Source organism: Mugil cephalus, chromosome 2 (assembly GCF_022458985.1).
Source record: "Mugil cephalus isolate CIBA_MC_2020 chromosome 2, CIBA_Mcephalus_1.1, whole genome shotgun sequence".
Classification (NCBI taxonomy): Eukaryota; Metazoa; Chordata; class Actinopteri; order Mugiliformes; family Mugilidae; genus Mugil; species Mugil cephalus.
In genome coordinates, this window is record NC_061771.1 from 29,616,979 (window position 1) to 29,636,368 (window position 19,390).

The 19,390-nt window shown below is 39.8% G+C and overlaps 1 protein-coding gene and 1 long non-coding RNA gene across 3 annotated transcripts in view; both read left to right on the forward strand.

Moving 5' to 3' along the window:
* Positions 1–19,390, forward strand: part of LOC125001639 — a 73,587-nt gene that overhangs the window by 35,052 nt on the left and 19,145 nt on the right. The gene's annotated exons all lie outside the window — the stretch shown is intronic.
* LOC125002686 lies at positions 2,452–6,334 on the forward strand. Of its 2 annotated transcripts, XR_007111811.1 has the most exons (5): positions 2,452–2,607; positions 3,545–3,626; positions 3,729–3,789; positions 4,126–4,346; positions 4,997–6,334. It is a non-coding gene; the product is annotated as an uncharacterized LOC125002686 (long non-coding RNA). The 2 variants fall into 2 exon arrangements; XR_007111812.1 differs by lacking the exon at positions 3,545–3,626.

Genomic DNA, 19,390 nt, shown 5'->3' on the forward strand with positions numbered 1-19,390 from the left:
AGTGGATGAATCCCTCAAGCCTGAGGACCTGAGTAAAGACTCCCAGTATTCAGGTCGTGTTCAGGTCCTTGAACCAGAGACAAGAAGACCCACTCTGAGAATCACTAACCTGAGAGAGAGTGATTCATCTGAGTATAACTTCAAATTCAAGACACCACGGTTTGAATGGAGAAGTGTTTTACCTGGAACAACTCTGACTGTCACAGGTACTGATGAACTCAAAACTGTGTAGGTGGATGTATCTGTGCATTGAGTATTTAAAACAGATGTGACATTACTGTTGTGTTGTCATGTGCAGCTCTGCAGGTGCAGGTGACCAGAATAATATCAGTCCATCAGTCTCAAACTGAGGCAGAGCTAAAGTGTCTCAGCAGCTGCAGTCCAGCTGGTTGTCTTTACGTTGGTTCAAGAACCAACAGAGAATCAGGACCAGCAAACTTCTACTTTGACAGACATTTTTTCTCCTGGAGACACTGTCTCTGTGCTTTCAGTGGACATGAGGATTACCGCTCTCCTTCAGTCTGTGAGTTTACTTCACTCTGGCTGTCATACCTTCTACTAGACACTGTATCATACGGGGACAGTTATTTTGGGTGTTTTACTTCAGACGCTGATCTTGATATATTTCTGTAAAGGAAGTAAACTTGCACAAACTGCACAATGTAAACTGTCAAGATTAATATCATGTTTGCTTTAAATGTTTCAGTTCCATTTTAATGATGTTCCTCAGCTTCAGAAACTTCACGTTGCAACAACATAATAATCTCCATCTATCTCCAGGCCCTTCAAAGTTTTCACCTGTATCAGTGAGTCCATCTGGTGAGATAGTGGAGGGTAGTTCAGTGACTCTGACCTGTAGGAATGATGCTAAGCCAGCAGCTAAATACACCTGGTACAAAGGTAACCAACCACTTCCTCTGGGACCAGGAGGTATTTATCATTTCACCTCCATCAGCTCTGAGGACAGAGGGATTACTACTGCAAGTCTGAGGATCAACAGTCTGTGTCTGTATTCATAGACGTCCAGTGTAAGTAAACATCAGCAGATCTGTTGTCAGCTGGACTTAAAAATTGAAGGTGGTACAATTGGAGTTCAGACTGTGATGTTTCAGTACAGTTAAAAATGACTGAGTAGTTTCTCTCTATATTCTCCTCCAGATCGTCCAAAGCTTCCCTCTGTATCAGTGAGTCCATCTGGTGAGATAGTGGAGGGTAGTTCAGTGACTCTGACCTGTAGCAGTGATGCTAACCCAGCAGCTAACTACACCTGGTACAAGGAGAACCAAACACTGAGTCAAGGATCAGATGGTGTGCATGCTTTCATTTCTATCAGCTCTAACAACAGTGGAAACTACTACTTGCAAGTCTGAGAATCAATACGGATATTCAAAGTCTTCATCTCTGTTCATAGATGTCCAGTTGTGAGTATTAATTTAATTAATCACTTTGTTGGAAACATTCCAAAATATTGTAAATCTTAGCCTGCTAACTTTCTAAACTATGGCTCTGTTCAGACTGATCTCCAGTGACCAGCTTAAAGTACACGTGTGAACTCACCACAACACTGAGGACACATCAGAGTAATTTGACCTGAGTCCACATTTAGTGTCACTACTCAGCAGTGGAGCTGTTCCATGAGCAGAATGTTGCCTCATTCAGGAAATAACACACGACTGCTATTATAGATGATGATAGCCTTAAGTGGTGTTTGTTCATTAGTAATTAGAGCTGCTACCAAAGTAAATAATAAAAAAACAACTGAAAAAGAAGTAATTATGTCTTTCAAAAAGAAGTGTGATGTTGATGTATAAGTAGACATGTAGATTTAAGTTGTGTATTTCTTCTATAATCACAAATGTCTAATTCTAACACTTAATAGATTTAATTAGTTTTTGCAGATAAGCTACAGATTAATAAATAAATGACACATCAGGTTGTTTTCCTTTGGTGAGAGAGAGACTTAACTACTTGTTCCAAAATATCAAAGTCATGACAAACAAACTAGTGTCTGTGGTTCTGATACAACAATAGAGATCCACTGTAACTAACAGCTGTTATAAAATTATAATATTTTGCCCGAATGATCAAATGACAGGAAATAATAAACCCATCATTGATTATTATTATGAGATCAGATACCGAGTGTTGGCTGGGGACACATGTGGAGACAAGTACTTTAAGCTGGACACTAGTGTTTGGATTACCCAGGACAGATGTTAATGAAAGGTCTGAATCTGTCTGGGATGGTTTTGTGCAACATATCCTGTTTATAGTTGTGTTGTTTCTGCTCCTTGAAGAACTGATCTAATTTTACCTAAAATCAGACTTGTTTTAATTCTCCTCCAGATCCTCCAAAGCTTACCTCTGTGTCAGTGAGTCCATCTGGTGAGATAGTGGAGGGTAGTTCAGTGACTCTGACCTGTAGCAGTGATGCTAACCCAGCAGCTAACTACACCTGGTACAAGGAGAATGAAGACTCACCAAAAGCTTCAGGACAGATCTTCACCATCACTGACTTCAGACCTGAACACAGTGGGAGTTATTACTGTGAAGCCCAGAACAGAAGAGGACGTCATAACTCCACCTTACACCTGGTTGGTGTCACAGGTAGGTCAGACTCATCCTGTAGTTCATTTATCTCTCCATCATCAGTTTAAAGGCCATTAATGACTTGAAGCTGTGAACATTTTATGTCTGAAAACTACATTATACAAACTCACATCCACTGTTTTCCATCAGAGTACAGTGGTTTTAGATGTGGAGTTCACCCTTTGGGTCAGCGACATCTCATCTTTTCACCCTAACAGCTGTCTTTGATTTATAGCACAGTCTTCATAATTGCTAGGTGACAAGAGGCATTAGTTTTATTAAAGGACCTCTGTGTTAGGAGAAACAGGGCAGGTAGTTTGCAGTGTAATTTTTACATTACAGATTTCAGACATAGACCTCCACAATTTTTACAAATTACAAGAGGTCCCCAGATAAAAATGATCCTGTATGAATAGGGCATTAGTTCCACTTCCTATTTCGAGTGTATAAGTGCCTTCTAACAAGTGCATCCTTGTTAGAAAGTTGGAGCATCATCATCCAAGTCTTCATGGCATAAACACAGGAAGAGACTTTGGCAACAGGGGACAATGAAATGTTACTGAAATTCAAGGAGGCACAGCAACAATAGGAGAACAAACTTTTAAAAACGTGGTGTGAGCTGGTTCTTACACCAAATTCACCACAGTAACACTGGATTGGAGTCTCCAGATTGTCAGCATATGTGTTGTACAGAGTAGTCAAGGCATGTAAAAATAAATAAAACACGGAAACATGATAAGGATACAAACAAGAAGACAGGTATTACTAAGCGTTATGGAGATGATACGATAATAAGGATAAATAACACAATTAACTAGATAGATAGATAGATAGATAGATAGATAGATAGATAGATAGATAGATAGATAGATAGATAGATAGATAGATAGATAGATAGATAGATAGATAGATAGATAGATAGTAATTATTTTGCTGGGTTTCCATTTTAACGCAGGCTCAGTGAAATCAGCAGTAGCTGGGATATTAACAGTTTTTTTCCTGGTCATCATTTTCCTGTCTGTCTTCCTGCTGATTAGGTGAGCAGTTCATTTTCACTGGTTCATCAATAATGCATCTCAAACTCAGTTGTTTAGTGATTTCTTAGGATCCTTCTGTTTGTTCATTCTGCTTCTCTGCAGAAGAAAGAGATCCTGGAAACAAACCTCAGGGTCAAGACAAAGATCAAACAACAAAGCAGAGGTAAGGACAAAGAGTTCCACTTTAGTCTGAAAACAAATGAGAACATTTGGAAACTTGTGTTCCTGCCCCCCACTATTTTTTCATCCTAATTGGTTTTCATTTGATGAACCTAGAGCCATGTATTCACTTCAGTCACTTATTCTCTGTCATAAATGAGAGAGGGACATTAACAGGATAAATCAACAAGTTTTTTGTTTATAAAGGTTGGGTGGCTAAGGCAGATGTCCATCTTTAGTCGTTCAGCTTTTATACTATATTGTTATCTTGTGTGTTGCAGTTATTGTCCATTTTCTAACTAGTTAAAGTTCTCTTACTGAGGAAATATTTGCCCTTCAGTCAAGTGTGGGTCCAGAAAATGACAACCCTGCAGCTACAACACAGAGAATATCAGCAGAGCAGCAGGACGAAGTTTGTTACGCCACCGTAAGTGTCTCTAAGAACCAAGAAGATCCTCTCTACTCCAACATCACGCTAGCTCAACACAACAAACAGAAGAAGAAGAGAGTGAAGGAGGGAGATGATGTAGTGTACACAGCTATCCAGTTTACTGCTTCAGGGTGAGTCTTTTACCTTTTTACTAAATTCCCTCAAAGTCTGCGCTACATGTATGATGTGTAACTTGACTGGTGGATGGAGGTAACCATTGTAGCATCACCAGGGGGCAGGTGGTAGAGGGCCGCTACATTCCTCTACAAAGCTGGCCTCAGCCTCACAAAATGGCTGCCCCTACTACACTTCCCAGCAGGCCTCACTCCCCTCCCAGGTGGAGCTGCTCAGGTCCCATAATTAAGAGAGAGCTGGGAAGAAAATAGAGGAGCTGAGGACAGAAGAGGGCTTTTTGCTGGTGTGGGAGGAGCTGGAGGAGAACGGACGGCGAGGAGACTGCAAACAGGGGAGTGAGTTAAAAGAGGAAGCATTTGTGGAGGAAGATTATGTTGAGGTGGAAGGACTTAGAGGACCTCCTAATTCCTGTGGGACACTTTCAGTTGAGTGGTAGTGGACTTTTTCTTCGCCGCAATAAAGCTTGTTTGCCCTTTTGGACCTTGTTTTGCCTGTTTTTTTTTTTCAGTTTTTGCACTGCCTCCACTCGTCTCGCTCAGAGTACCTCTCATGATGTCACACCATGTTAAATCTGTTCTTATTAAACTGCCTTATTATTGTGGTTTTACTGCTGTTAGTTTTTAAAATGTATGTTTACCCATTTCAGAATAGGACGTGAAGCTGAGAAGGATGTGTCTGCACTGTACAGCACAGTGAAGAACAAATGCAGGAAATGAACACAACACAAACCTGTGTCTCCATCTGAAGTTTCCATGAAGTTTGTCCAGTTTGTCATAAAATGGACAATGTGCTACTATATTGTAGACGATCATTTCAGGAGTTCATCAACGAATCAACAACTCTGCTCTTGAAATGAAAGGCGCAAAGAAGAGTTTTGTATCAAAGACACACCCTGGAGAGAAGGGTTTATAAGAGCCTGGTCAGTCTCAAGTTGTTCTCAGTCGCTTTTCTCTTTGTCCCCGTTCTGTATAGTTCGTCTTTTATTCTCCGCAATACTTTTTAGTTTTAATTCAAAGTTTTTGTTTCCACCTGTCGGCATGTTTAGGTTTTATTTGAACTGTCAAGACAGTCACACATTGATATTTTTGTAGACTTTTTTTTTTTCTATTTCATCATCAACATCCACTTTTCACCTTCATATTTGAGCAGTTGATACGTGTGATAAGACTAAACAAACCTTAAACAAATCTAAGTCTTTAATTTTGATTCATTCTTAGTGTACTTTACATTTGTAAGTGGTGCCCCCTTTTGACGAGTGCAGTTATTAGACTTAAATGTTTAATAATTTAATTCCCCTACAACATTTAAAAAAAAAAAAAAGATTCACGAAAGAAAAGAGAAAGGGAAGAAGAAAGAGTGATCAAAGAGGACGACTGAGGACAAGACAATGATCTGACTATGGACACTGACACTTGAATGTGTGGGAGAGAGATTCATATGTGGTTAGTGTGTGAGAACCAAACTCGGTCACATCGTGGTGAGGTTAAGTTGGGCTTTTGTCCTCTCTCCATGTTTTGTCTCATCACTTCCTGTTTTATTTTGAAGAGTAACTCTCCTCTCGTTTCAGGTCACTTGCCCTTCCTTGTGTGTCACCGGTCTGATTTTCTTCCCTGATTCCCGATTACTTCCACCTGTTCCCCATTACCTGCATGTGTTCAAATAGTCTGCATCTCACTTCGTTTTGTGCCAGAGTGTTTGTCTTTGTCGTAGTGCGTTCACCACCGCCTTGACCATGATTGTTATTTGGGTTTTGTTCTGTTTCCTCCGAAGAGAGTTTTTTGTTTGTAAGTTTTTACCATAGTGATTTTCCTTTGTTTATGACTTTGGTCTTTTGTGTTTTCCTCCTTCAGTGGAGTGATTTTTAGTTTTGTCTTTTCTTGAAAGAAGTATTTCAGAGGCTGTTTTTTTTTCAGAGCCTGCTTTGTATTCATTGTCTTGGATTTTTGAACCTGAGATTTCTTAATAAAGACCGTTATTGAGAAAAACTAAACCCTTGCATCTGCATCCAGAGTCCTTGTCTGGTCGTGACACACAAGGTTTATGACTCTGACACGTTGAGGAACATCATCCAGTGTTCCTGCCTGAGTGTAGCCTGGTACAATAAACCCATATAGGGGGAAAAGTCTTAAATTTACATGAAAAAATATGTACATCAGTTGCACATATTAAAGTTATGTTTACCCAAAATTCTTTGTGTTCAGTATACTCAAGTTTTATTTGTCCGAATAACATTTTTACATAGATTTATACTGTTTCCTTCATTTCATGTTCATGAAACTAACGGATGTTAAACTGACATGACTTCTGTATGTATAGTATGTTCAGTTCACCCTATGCAAATTGACATAATTTTTTTTTCAATTTTAGTGTTTTCAGTTAGCACCTTTTAAACCAATGTTTTTTTGATATAAAGTATTTGTAGTATCTCGTTACATCAACTTAAATTGTTAAAGTGCGTCTCACGCTGTCCATCCTACATAACATTAAGCTATTTCTGTACATGAATCTACTAAAACAAATGAATGCGGCCAAACCAACAACCACAATTACTAAAATAAAATTTTCTAAATAAATGAGACTGTGGAGAACAACATTATTTTCAACTAGAGATGGGTGGATGAAGCCTCATGAAGCTTCTGGGGCTTCTTCCTGATTCTACCCAAAAAAGATTTGAAGCTTCCAGTGACATCTAGTGGCCAGCTGCGTTTATAGCAGCCACCAACTTCCAAACCATTCACACATCAGTCAAGTCGCTCTTAAGCAGCTGTGTCAACAGTTTGTGAAGTGACTTATTACTTGAAACTTGATTTAGATATGAATTATTTTTGCTGTGAAGTGAGATGACAAGTACATTACTCACAATAAGTTAGGGATATTGTTATTTACATGAGTGCTTTTCCTATTTGGTCTGAATTTTAATGAAATTAGTATCCTTTTGATATTACTAATAATGAATGAGAAGAAACACCATTTTCATTAGTTTAATATGTATTACCCCAAAAATGCAGACAATAACAAGGATAGCCCCAAATAACAAAAATTTACAATGTCAGTAGCAGGTGTTTCCACCATTTGCCGCAATGAATGAGCTTGACAGCACCGTCGCATGCTCCTCACTAGCGTCATGATGTTGTTCTGAGGCAATGCGTTCCATCCTTCCACAAGTGCTACACGCCGTTCTCCCAGGTCACATAGGGGTGGGGTACTATCATCCAATCTCTGCTTCAGCTGGTCCCAGACGTGCTCTGTGGGGTTCAGGTCAGGGGACATTGCTGGTGATACCACATGAAGCACTCTGACTTCCTGAAGTCGAGCTGTGACAATTTTGGTCCGATGTGGATGAGCATTATCATCCATGAACAGAAAGTTGGGGGTGTGCTGGTGCAATTGGGGGACGATGATGGGTTCTATGATGTCTCTGAGGTAAGAACGTGCAGTGACTGAGCCATCTGCAATAACCAAATCTGTTTTGCGCTGACTGGTGATGCCTGCCCAGACTGTTGCACCTCCTCCACCAAAGCGAACCCTGGGAACCATTTTGACCTCGGCGTATCGCTCACCTCGCCTTCTCCAGCAACGCTGATGACCATCCTTTCTGTGCACGGTGACCTGACACGAGCAACTGCCTGCCACTGACCCGAAGGCACGCTATGGCCAGGTGGCGCTGCTCGTCCGTTAAGTGATGTCGTGTGTTCATGACTGTTTGAATGATGAACTTGGAATGAATCACAGAATGTTGAAATTGATGCTACATTGAAAAGGGTTGTCTTTTAGTTTTTTGGTATTGGCCCCAATACGTAAGGCACCCTGTACACAGTGAGACCATTACGTGGAAAACACAAAATGAGGTGTGTCTGTCACCCCAATACAGTTGCCTCCCCATCCCAAAAATCTCTGGAGTAAAACAAACACTGTATATATGAAATCCACTGAGTCTCTCACAATATCCCTAACTTATTGTGAGAAGTGGTTTCACTGGAAACAACTTTCAATGGTGATGATGATAAGGACATCTCTGGATTTGGATGATATACATTTGCTGGATGACATTAAGAGAAAGTGGTTTAAATGTAACGCATGGTGTAAAAAGATTGAAATTAAATACTGAAGAGATTTTCACTTTTTTTTAGGAATGATTCTGAAGGACTTCCTTATGGCAGTGTGGAAATAAAGTAAATATGTGCATGAGAGAATTGCGCTTGTGGGATGTATGTTTGTGGTTGTGCAACACCATTATTTATGTTATTTGGCAGGGTCAGAATTTAAACACCATGAAAGCTTGGATCCATCCTGCCTTGTATCAACGGTTCAGGCTGGTGGTGGTGTTGTGATGGTGTGGGGGGATATTTTCTCCTTAGTACAAACTGAGCATGGTTTAAATGCCACAGCCTACCTGAGTATTGTTGCTGACCATGTCCATCCCTTTATGACCACAGTGGACCATCTTCTGACGGCTACTTCCAGCAGGATAATGCACTATGTCACAAAGCTCATATCATCTCAAACTGGTTTCTGGAACATGACAATGAGTTCACTGTACTCCAATGGCCTCCACAGTCACCAGATCTCAATCCAATAGACCATCACCTTTGGGATGTGATGGAACGGGAGATTCTCATCATAGATGTGCAGAGGACAAATCTGCAGCAACTGTGTGATACTATCATGTCAATATGGACCAAAACCTCTGAGGAATGTTTCCAACACCTTGTTGAAAGTATGACACCAAGAATTAAGGCAGATCTGAAGGTAAAAGGGGGTCCAACCTTTACTAGCAAAGTGGCTAGTGAGTGTGTATTCCTACTGTGGTGTCCTCAGTGGATCCTTGGAAGGCTTCATCATCAGCCTACAGACTGTACAGTCACAAAAGACACCAAATTGAATGAAACTGCCGTCCTACATCTATATCATCATCCTAAGACAAGAAAGGTGAGCAAAGCAAATCAGTTGGTTAGAATCATTTTTCCTCAATCAAATCATTTGTTCTCCTCTCTTTTCAAAAACCTTCAGAAGTCTGTCACATCTAGCTGTGTGGATTGCAGTGGTACGGTGGTAATGCGCTTAAATTCTACACTTATCTGAAAACGAGAATTATCACATACAAAGACACTGAAAGAGTTATTTAGAAAAGTGTTCATTGAAAGGTTTTATACTGATTAACCACACCCACTAGTAAGATTTGCTGAGCTAAAAACGTAGATCCAGTAAATTGGACAATATGTGTATTCTTGACATTTTATCACACTGTGCATAAGAGCGTTAGGTATATATTTGAGAAATTGATAGCAACATTGTCATATACACTGATTTTGAAAGTCTGTGTAAACATAATTTTAATAACTCTCACCATTTACTACGGAGCCTTTGGAACAGTACTCCATGGAACGTGGTCACTGGTCTCTGACCTAGAGCAACACCAAATACCTATTAAAATAAAATAAAGGTATAATAAAATATATATATATGTCTTTAAAATGACTTTATCATATTCAGGCTGCAGCTCACTTGACCCTTCCCTCTCTCTCTCTCTCTCTGAGCTGCAGAGACAGTGAGGATGAACTGACTTTTGGCTCTAGTGATGGGAATTCCAGTTGTTTCTTGAGAGCTGGTTCTTTTGGTTCAACTCACTGAAAAGAGTCGTCTCTTTCAGCTCCCAACTGGCTCCTCAGATTTTTTGTTGCTTAAATTAATTCATCAGCAGATTATGTGTAAAGGGAATCACTAAAGGAATTACATTACATCAACTATTTGTTATTAAAATGAATTATAATGACAATAACTGTCATCTGGAGGGTCATCTGAACTCGGATGAATCGGACTCAAACCGTGAATCTTCTTGGTGTAAGACATCAGTGCTACCACTACACCACCAAGTCTCAGATTTGAAGCTTCAATTTTAACTCACTTTGTACGATCAAGCAGATGTGTTGAGACTTTACTCCGTTTCTTTCAGTCATTTTCCTTACCCTTTCTAATGCATGTTCTGTCTCTGACTCCTCCGGCTCTGGTCGTTCACTTCAACGCTCCTGACAGTCAGGTCGTCCATTCTCTCTCTGTCGTTACCTGTGACTGTGCAATAGAGTCAGATTTTGTGGGAGCGAGTGGATTTTCTTTTTTATTCCATATCTCCTGCTGTTTCAGGAGCAAAAGTAGGACATTGGCAGTGCGTTTGTGACCAATGCTGCTAACGACATACAACTGAAAAGTCTAAAGAACGGATCAATACAGATCCCCAGAGAGAACAATAGCAATGAGGTCAGGAGCAGACAGGTACTCACACACATACTCACAAAGTGTGTTTCTCTCCTTTAGATGTACCTTGAGCTCTGTAAATAACTCCACTTAGCAAAGTACTATCATTGTTTTAATTAAGCTCATCCCTCAGATTTGTAATTCCCACATCACAGAGGAGGTGTCTTTTCTGTAGTTAGTTTCACCGTCTCTCAATTAATATTCTATTCACATTATAACGGTGAGATTGCAAACTTCTTACTGTTACTTGTTTCTGGACCAGGACTCGTCTGCCCTCACAGATGCTGACATGTCCATTCAGCTGGCTCCTGATTGGACGATGGGATACTTCTGTAAGGGCTGTGCACTGATGGGGTTAAAGGTCAGCAAGTCCTACGTAGTGTAGCAGACCAATACATCTCAACCAGACAATGTCAAATCTGCATTCTGAGATTAATCATTGGATGAGCTCTGTAAGGAAGCATCCAGGAAACTGTTGACCTGCCGGGTCACACAACTCACGGTGAGGAGCTTCACAAGTGACTCGACGGCTCAAATTTATTTATTTATCAGTTTCATGTGTACACCTACACACAAAACCAACAACTAAAAACCTAAAAGTCTTTCCTCTCCCTTCTCAGCTGGGAAGTGTCCTCCTTTAGAGTATTTTGAACTCATATCTCTCTTTTTAAAGTTTTTTATTCTGCTTTAGGAGGCGGCTTCGAGGAAGAGCAGAGTAAACGGCTGCTTGAGAAGTTCACCACGGTTCAGGCTGTCATCACCTCATCTGAGGACTAAAGAGCTAAATGCAGTATCACTTCTGTCCACAGTGTGGCGCTGTTCAACTGCAGAAACACGCTTAGAATAAGACCTCTACACAACTCATTCATCAGGCATTATTAAACACATGGCCAGACATATATGAAATTATTAAAACATAAAATTAACAAATAGGAAATGTCGTAAATGAACAAAAAGCTGGAGTCTCACTTTACACTTGTAGCCATGTCATACAGCTTTCCCCCAAACACTGTCCTACACACAGGACGCTGATAGTAGAACAGCACTACACAGGCAGAGCCCACACACAACATGACCCATAGTCATAACAGACAAGTGCTGCAAAAACTACATCTTCACTGGTAGTAATTATTGGTATATTGTTATTTTGTAGCAGTCAGTCTAGGAGAGCATTCAGGGCTCATATATCAGTCAGTTTATCTGGTTCAGATACAAAAATACATTCCAGTCTCTAAATATTTAATATTAATAAATAAATAAGTGCAGTGTATTATTAGTGCCCTATTGTTATACTACTTGTTTCTTCTTATTATTACTTTTCCTCTACCTGCCTTTTTCCCATCCCTTAGAGTTATATATCAAAATGTTGGTTTGATCGGGATCGGTGTGCTAATACTTGTTACAAAATATGAATTTTTCGTAACATAAGTCTTTTAAAGGTCTATTGCTCAGGCATGCTTTCACCTAGAGACTTCATGTAAACTTTGAACTGTAGACACAAGCCTTGTGTATTGATGTGTTAATCCACGTTTTGATAGTTTTTGATCCATCACTGTTCAATGACCATGATCTTTTTGGGAGAGATTTTCAGTTTATAATGGGAGTGTATTGCACAGAATCCAGAGCCAGAGTGGACGATTCATCACTTAGAGTGAAGACAGCTGTCTGAAATTGCTTGAAACCGTTCTCTTTCCACACTCGTCCCGATCACAATCTATACTCTAGACACGATTTTTTTCCACAGTTGTAGACAAACTTGTTGTGTCTCTCACAATGTGCTCGGCAAAGCAGTGAGACGTACAGAATTTAAACTGCGAGTCTCTGTTCGAAGTCACGTCCCTGTCTGTTCTCCATTGACTGCAATGCAAAGATTTCCTTAAACTCCATATATTTCAAAACTCCAAAATATTTACTCCAGAAAGACAAGAAACATATCAACGTCTTCAGGAAGGTGTTATGACGCCCACGGTCTGTGTGATTTTCTAATAGGAGCTACCGTTTTGTCACAGTGAGCCCAAATGTGCGACCAGCACAGAGGGAGATAATCCACCTCTTCCCTGTGTCCCGGCCCAGTGCGCTTCTGTCGTCATTGACAACCACGTTGGGTTGCCACAGCAACCCTGACCCACAGGCCTGGGCCACAGCTGAGACCAATTCATTAATCAGGGACTCCTCTTGTTGTCTCTGCCGTTAATACAGCTGATCCCTGTGTCCCACACATTTATGTTACAACAACACACACCAGCACACACTACACAGGTAACTTTGTGTTATTACAGTTACACACACACAGAGTTGTAGAACACACACACACAAGCACACACATGCACGCTTAAGCGCGCAATACTTTGTCACACACAGGCTAATTGTGCTAACCATAAGCTAAATGTGGGTTAACTGAGCTAAATGTAGGCTAACTGTGCTAAATGTAGGCTAACTATGCTAAATGCAGGCTAACTATGCTAAGTGTGGGTTAACTGTGCTAAATGTAGGCTAACTGTAATAAGTGTGGGTTAACTGTGCTAAATGTAGGCTAATTATGCTAAATGTAGGCTAACTGTGCTAAATGTGAGTTAACTGTGCTAAATGTAGGCTGACTCTGCTAACTGCAGGCTAACTGTGCTTAATTTAGGCTGATGAAAATTCTGGTCTTCAATTTAATCCAACATCTGCAGATGGACTCACAGCACAGACAAAGCATCAAGCATTGATAGTGATAAAAGAGCGTCGGGTTCATGAAATAGATTTACTTCATACCCCCTATCAGTAGATAGTGCCTCCATCAGGACCCTTCAGAGAGATAACATGGCCTAACCTGTGACAGAGACCCATAGATCAAAGCCATAAAACAAACAATGAAGATATTATTAATGTCATTAGCAACAACTCAACTTATAGTCATGCAGTGTTTCAACAAGTTACAGATACACACAGTTAAAACATTATATATACGCAGCACAATATTGATGGTGTAAGATACTGTACGATACATCATTTCTCATTACAGGATGTAAATAAAGACACACATGGTTGTATGTATCACCCAAAACCTCCATGTTTGTTTCTTGTTTCTGAAATGATGAACATTGTGGGATTATACATGTGATCACCTTCACCTGAGCTACACATCAGTACTACTCAGCTTCCCTGTACATGAGAGGCTTTGTGTTTCCATGGTGACAGGTTTGGTGAGATTGAAAGCATCATAAATCTTCATGAACTCTTCTGAGCCTTCGTCAACTCCAAGAATATCAACATGGCTGCCAGAGCTCTGGAGAACCTGCAGGTGAGTGATCGCTCACTGTCATCAGCCGTCAGTATTGTCTTGTGTCTCCATAGATATTATGTACATGTAACGGGCGTGCATTGTCTTTAAACCAGGTTGGATGCGCCTCAATTAACACATATAAGTTCTGCGTTGTGTTACTACGTTGTGAGGAATGAAGAAAGGACTCTGACCACAATCAGCTGCTGGTTGCTCTTTAATGAAGGCAGGATAGAAGATTTATCTGTACAAATCAACAGAAAAACACACAAGGCAGAGAAACATACAGGAAACCATGTAGACTTTCATGTGGAATATGTCTACTTCAACTTGCAAAAAGTCAGTTTACAAAGTTCATATTCAATTGACCCATGAACTGCATGTTCGCAGCCTAAAACCCAACATTTATACATGCATGAAATAAAGTTTGCATTGTCCAAAACCCGAAATAAATGTTCAAAAATGACGAGCAAAATAATATAACACCTCCTCTCAGCTGGTCTGGAGCGAACTGAGAGACGCAGCGTAATGACGACACAAGGCTGCGACTTCTTAAAGAGACAGTACAGGTATTAACACTGGTCTGAATACAACATCCAGGCATACATATAGGCAATAAAACACACCTAAAACATATAAGAAATAACATTCATCAGGATTTGGTGACATTTCAAACGTAAAAGTAAAGATTTCATTTCAACCTGGTTACATAAAGTTGGATCAGGTGTTGTGGTGTCCTCCTGTTCAGGGTGTGGAGCTGGGAAGCAGCAGGCTGGTAATGAGGTACCCAGATGGTTGGATCCAGTGGACCCTGCCCTCGACACAAATGACCAACAACAACCTCGACTCCAACTCTGGAGAGACTCAGTCTGGTTCAGCTGCCTCAGAGTATCTTCATTAATATGTGTCAGATAGCACGTGGATTAATGTAGTTGATTAAATTTATATATCTATGGAAAAACAACAGCTTTTTAGAATGAATTATGATCACTGGTGATCCCTCCAAGGTACCAAGGCACAGAAGTGTTCATACACTTAGTTTTGTATTTACTGTGTTGGAGACGTTTGATAGTCCTTCAAGCTGTGGACGGTGGATCCTTCAGGAATCATTTGGGAAATTTTGAGCCATATGTCAATCAACTGTATCAGTCACTCCCATTGGTCGTCAAAGATGAGATTAGTTCAACTTGGTAACGCCCACTTCTCTTCCTCAAAGTTTTCTTTCTCCTGTCGTCATCAAACCTCTGAGAATTTCATGGCCTATGGTCAACACTTTGATGAAAGTCTGTTATTTTGAAGACAAACTTTGAACCTAGAAGAACTAATTTCAACAGCAACCACTTTCTGATTTCTTATAAGATTATAGGAGAAGTGACTGGAACATAGAAAATAACACCCTTTACTCTGAATATACTTTTAGACTGACTGTTAGAATCTATCTACCAGGAACTGCTGATGTTGTATCAGCAGAACTTTAGAAAAAGAAAGGTTTAAACAAACATGTCTCAGAGATTCACTTTTAATTTCACAGAGTGACACTCAAGTCTATAATGATCAAGTCTATAAGTCACATTATAGGAGGTTTATTGATGAAAAACAGAAGTAAGAATCAAGTCTTCATTTCAGCTTGAGGATTTACAGTCATTACTTTGCAGATGCATAATAATGATGTAAAGAGGAAGGAAGATATGTTTAACAGAACGGTCTCTGACAGAAGAAGCTGTCTCTACACAGGAAATATATTGTGCAACTGACGTACTCTTCTTCTTTGTCTTCCTTCTCTCTGTGTCAGGTACTGAGCAGGAATATTATACTTTTTACTCAACTACATTTATCTAACAGCTGTCGATTGATTATTTTTTCTTACAAAACGTATAAGCTCACAGATGAGTTTTCATGTAAAAATGACACATTTCTAGTGACTAGCTACTTATTCTTGACTTTGATTGTTGTAGAAATGTGTTAATTGTTAAACATTAACCCTCTATTTGTCCCAGAGTGGAGAAATAGTCAGTGATGCAGCAGCAGTTTAAAGACGGCAGCTAAAGAGAAGTAATAACTGTCCCCGTGTAGCACATCCCCTTTTTAATGCACTACATGTGTTATTGGGGAAAAAACAACAACAAAAACAACACAACTATACATAAAGGACAAGGGGATGTGCCACATGCACTCTGGGGTGTTTGGGGGTGGTTGTGGGGTGTAGCCAGGGGTGTTGGGGGCTGCAAGCTGGTCCCCCGTGGGTCCGGGGAGACTCGGGACATTCCTATATTCATGTTCAAGTAAATTCAAAATGCCGCTCCCATCCCGTCCTCCTCAACCCTTCCTTTATATTGTTATCATCATATTATTATTGCTATTATTATGCTACTATTATTATTATATCTTCGTCAATGCTGTCACCTTCCAGTTCACACTGCATCTGTCTGTCCATGTCACTGTCTTGAGTCATAGCACAAAAAAATAAAATAAAGACAAGTAATAAAAACATTAAATAAGAGCAAATATTGGAAAATAAATAAATACAGAAACAGAAATGTCATGTATAAATGAATAGATGAACTTGATTGTACAGCCTCACAGCTGGAAGGAAGAAGGGACCTGTGGTAACGTGATGCAGTAATAGTACCGTGAAGGGAGTGGTGCTTGTTTTCATCTCTCACCACCTCCACTGGCTCAAGGGCTCAAACCAAAGCAGAGCCGGCCTTCTTCACCGGTCTGTTCAGTGTCTTCTTGTCTGAGATGTTGCTGCTCCACTAACCACTCCACAAAAGTGGTTCTTTCTCATTCTGTAATGAGTCTGTTTTACTATCTGTGATCTCTGTGTTCCTGTTAGAGAGACAGGAATTTAGATTTGTCACATTTACTAAATGTTATATGTAAATGGTAAACCCTGACAAGTTAATAAAAACATAAAAAAAAATAAAAATAAAACACCAACACAGTACGTTTCACAGTATATAAATGAGAGTGAGCTCTTACATGTTTTTTTTTTTTTTTTTTTTTTTTTTTTTAAATAGTTTGGCCTTGTTCAGGGCTGGTGAGGCCCTGAGGAGACATTTCTCTCCGGATATAGTAGCGTTAGCTACAGTCCGTTGACTGGTGACTGGTGGATGGAGGTAACCATGTTTAATCTGTTCTTATTAAACTGCCTTATTGTTGTGGTTTTATTGCTGTAAGTATTTTAAGACCCGCTTTGAGTGACAAGCCGTAGCTTCAGGTAGCAGAGAGTTGGGTGCGGGGGTCTCAACGTCTGACATCACCTCCATGGCCATATTTGGAATATCTGCATGTGGGTGGAGTAAAACTCATTCAACATGGCGACTGCGGGCTCCGACCACTTCTAACTTCTGTCAGTCTGTTTTTGTTTTGTTGTACACATCCTGTTTTATTTTGAAAAGATTTGTCTTCCTTGTGTTTGTCAGTTTTACTTTCCCTCTTTGTTCCTTTTCCTGCCTTAGTTGATTAGTGATGTGTTTCACCTGTGTCTTGTTCCCTATGTATTTAAGCCCACGCAACTGGTGGTTCTCTGCCGAATTGTCTTTGATTCCTGTATCTTTGCTTTCCAGCCATCTGAGTTCTTCTGTTTTTGCCTGTCGTGTATGACCTGTTTTGTTCTCCTCATTTTGGATTTTTGCCTGCTCCTTACCTGCTTGTTGCCTGATTCTGCCTGCCTTGCCGTGTGTGACCTGCTGCTTTACTCTGATTAAAGATTTTGGATTGTGGACTCTGTACCGTTGCTTCCCTTCCTTTGCTACTGGGTTCACAAGCCTGAGGTACAATAAACCCATGTAGAAGGAAAAACTTTCAACCTTAGTCAGATTCTTAAGGGACTTTAATCCCAGAGGAACTCTCCTCCCGCTCAAACATCCCAGCTCTGTTGAAAACTGAGTAAACATATGGGACATAATTTTTTACTCTCCGATAACTGTTGTCCTGTTTGGAGCTGATGACTTGTGATGATTTTTTTCATCAGTCTTGTTGTATTAAATTCAATCTAAACTGTCACAACAGATGCAGAAGGAATGGTTGAAATGGTTGCGTCCTCTCAGGTATTACATGCCGTATTATGTTGTCATCTTTCAATTTCATGAACGCCGTAGGAAGCCAGGTTAGAAGTGTTAATTCAATCAACTCTATCAGTCACTCCTATTGTTGAGATTAGTTCAATTTGGTAAGCCCACAAGTTTTCTTTCTCCTATTTTCATCACTCATCAGTTTCATCATCAATTTTGTGGCCTCTGGTCAACACTTTGATGAAAGTCTCTTATTTTTGAGTCAAACTTTGAATCTAGAAAGTACTTTTAACAGTAACCACTTTCTGAAGATGCAGCATTACAGGAGAAATGACCCTGGACATAGAAACTAAAACTCGGAACATATTTTTAGACTAGCTCTGTCTCTTAGATTTTATATATCAGGAACTGCAAATGTTGCATAATTTGGGAGTATCAGTAGTACTTTGGAAGAAGGTTAAACAAAATTGCCTCCGAAATTCACTTTTAATTGTGCAAACAACACTCAAGTCTATGATAATCAAATCTATAAGCAATATTTTATGAAGTTTATTGATGCGAAACATAAGTAGGAATCATTTCTTCATTTCAGCTTGGGGATTTACAGTCACCCATTTGTTCATGCATACTAATAATGTAAAGAGGAAGGAAGATAGATTTAAGAGAGCGATCTCTGACTCTGTTCAAACAACAGAAGAAGGTGTAACCACACAGGAAATATATTCTGCCACTAACTGACGTACTGTTGTACTTAAGTATGTGATCTGTCTGCTGTTTGACAGACGTGAGGAGCAGCGATGGGTTTAACTGCAGCGACGAGGGGATTCTTTGTCTTCCTTCTCTCTGTGTCAGGTACTGAGCAGGAATATTATACTTATTACTCAACTACATTTATCTAACAGCTGTAGATGATTCTTTTTTCTTACAAAACATATAAGCTCACAGATTAGTTTTCATGTAAAAATGACACATTTCTAGTGACTAGCTTCTTTATCTTGACTTTGATTATTGTAGAAATGTGTTGATTCTTAAACATTAACCCTCTATTTGTCCCAGAGTGGAGAAATAGTCAGTGATGCAGCAGCAGTTTAAAGACAGAAGCTAAAGAGAAGTAATAAAAACATTAAAGTGTCCAGTGTGTGTTTGTCATAGACGGTCCTCAGGAGTGCTCCGTGCACTCTGAAGGAATCTAAGTCTCCTTAGCAGGTAGAGTCTGCTCTGACCACCTCTTGTTTAGGTGAACTCCCAGGTACTTAGAAAGATCCACTATCTCAGTGTCATTTGTTTGTGTGTTTGTAAAAATGTGTCTTCCTGTCTTTGTTGAACTTACTAACCACCAACTCCTCATCCTGCTAACAACAACCACAATGCCCCAAACCCGTAAAGGGACAGTGTAACATTGTATAAAAGTATTGACAAGTATCATTCTATTGCAATCAGAGTCTTTCATGTTCGCTTACAACATGAGTTTCAAGATTGGTCACAAATATCATTTGAACAAACAAAC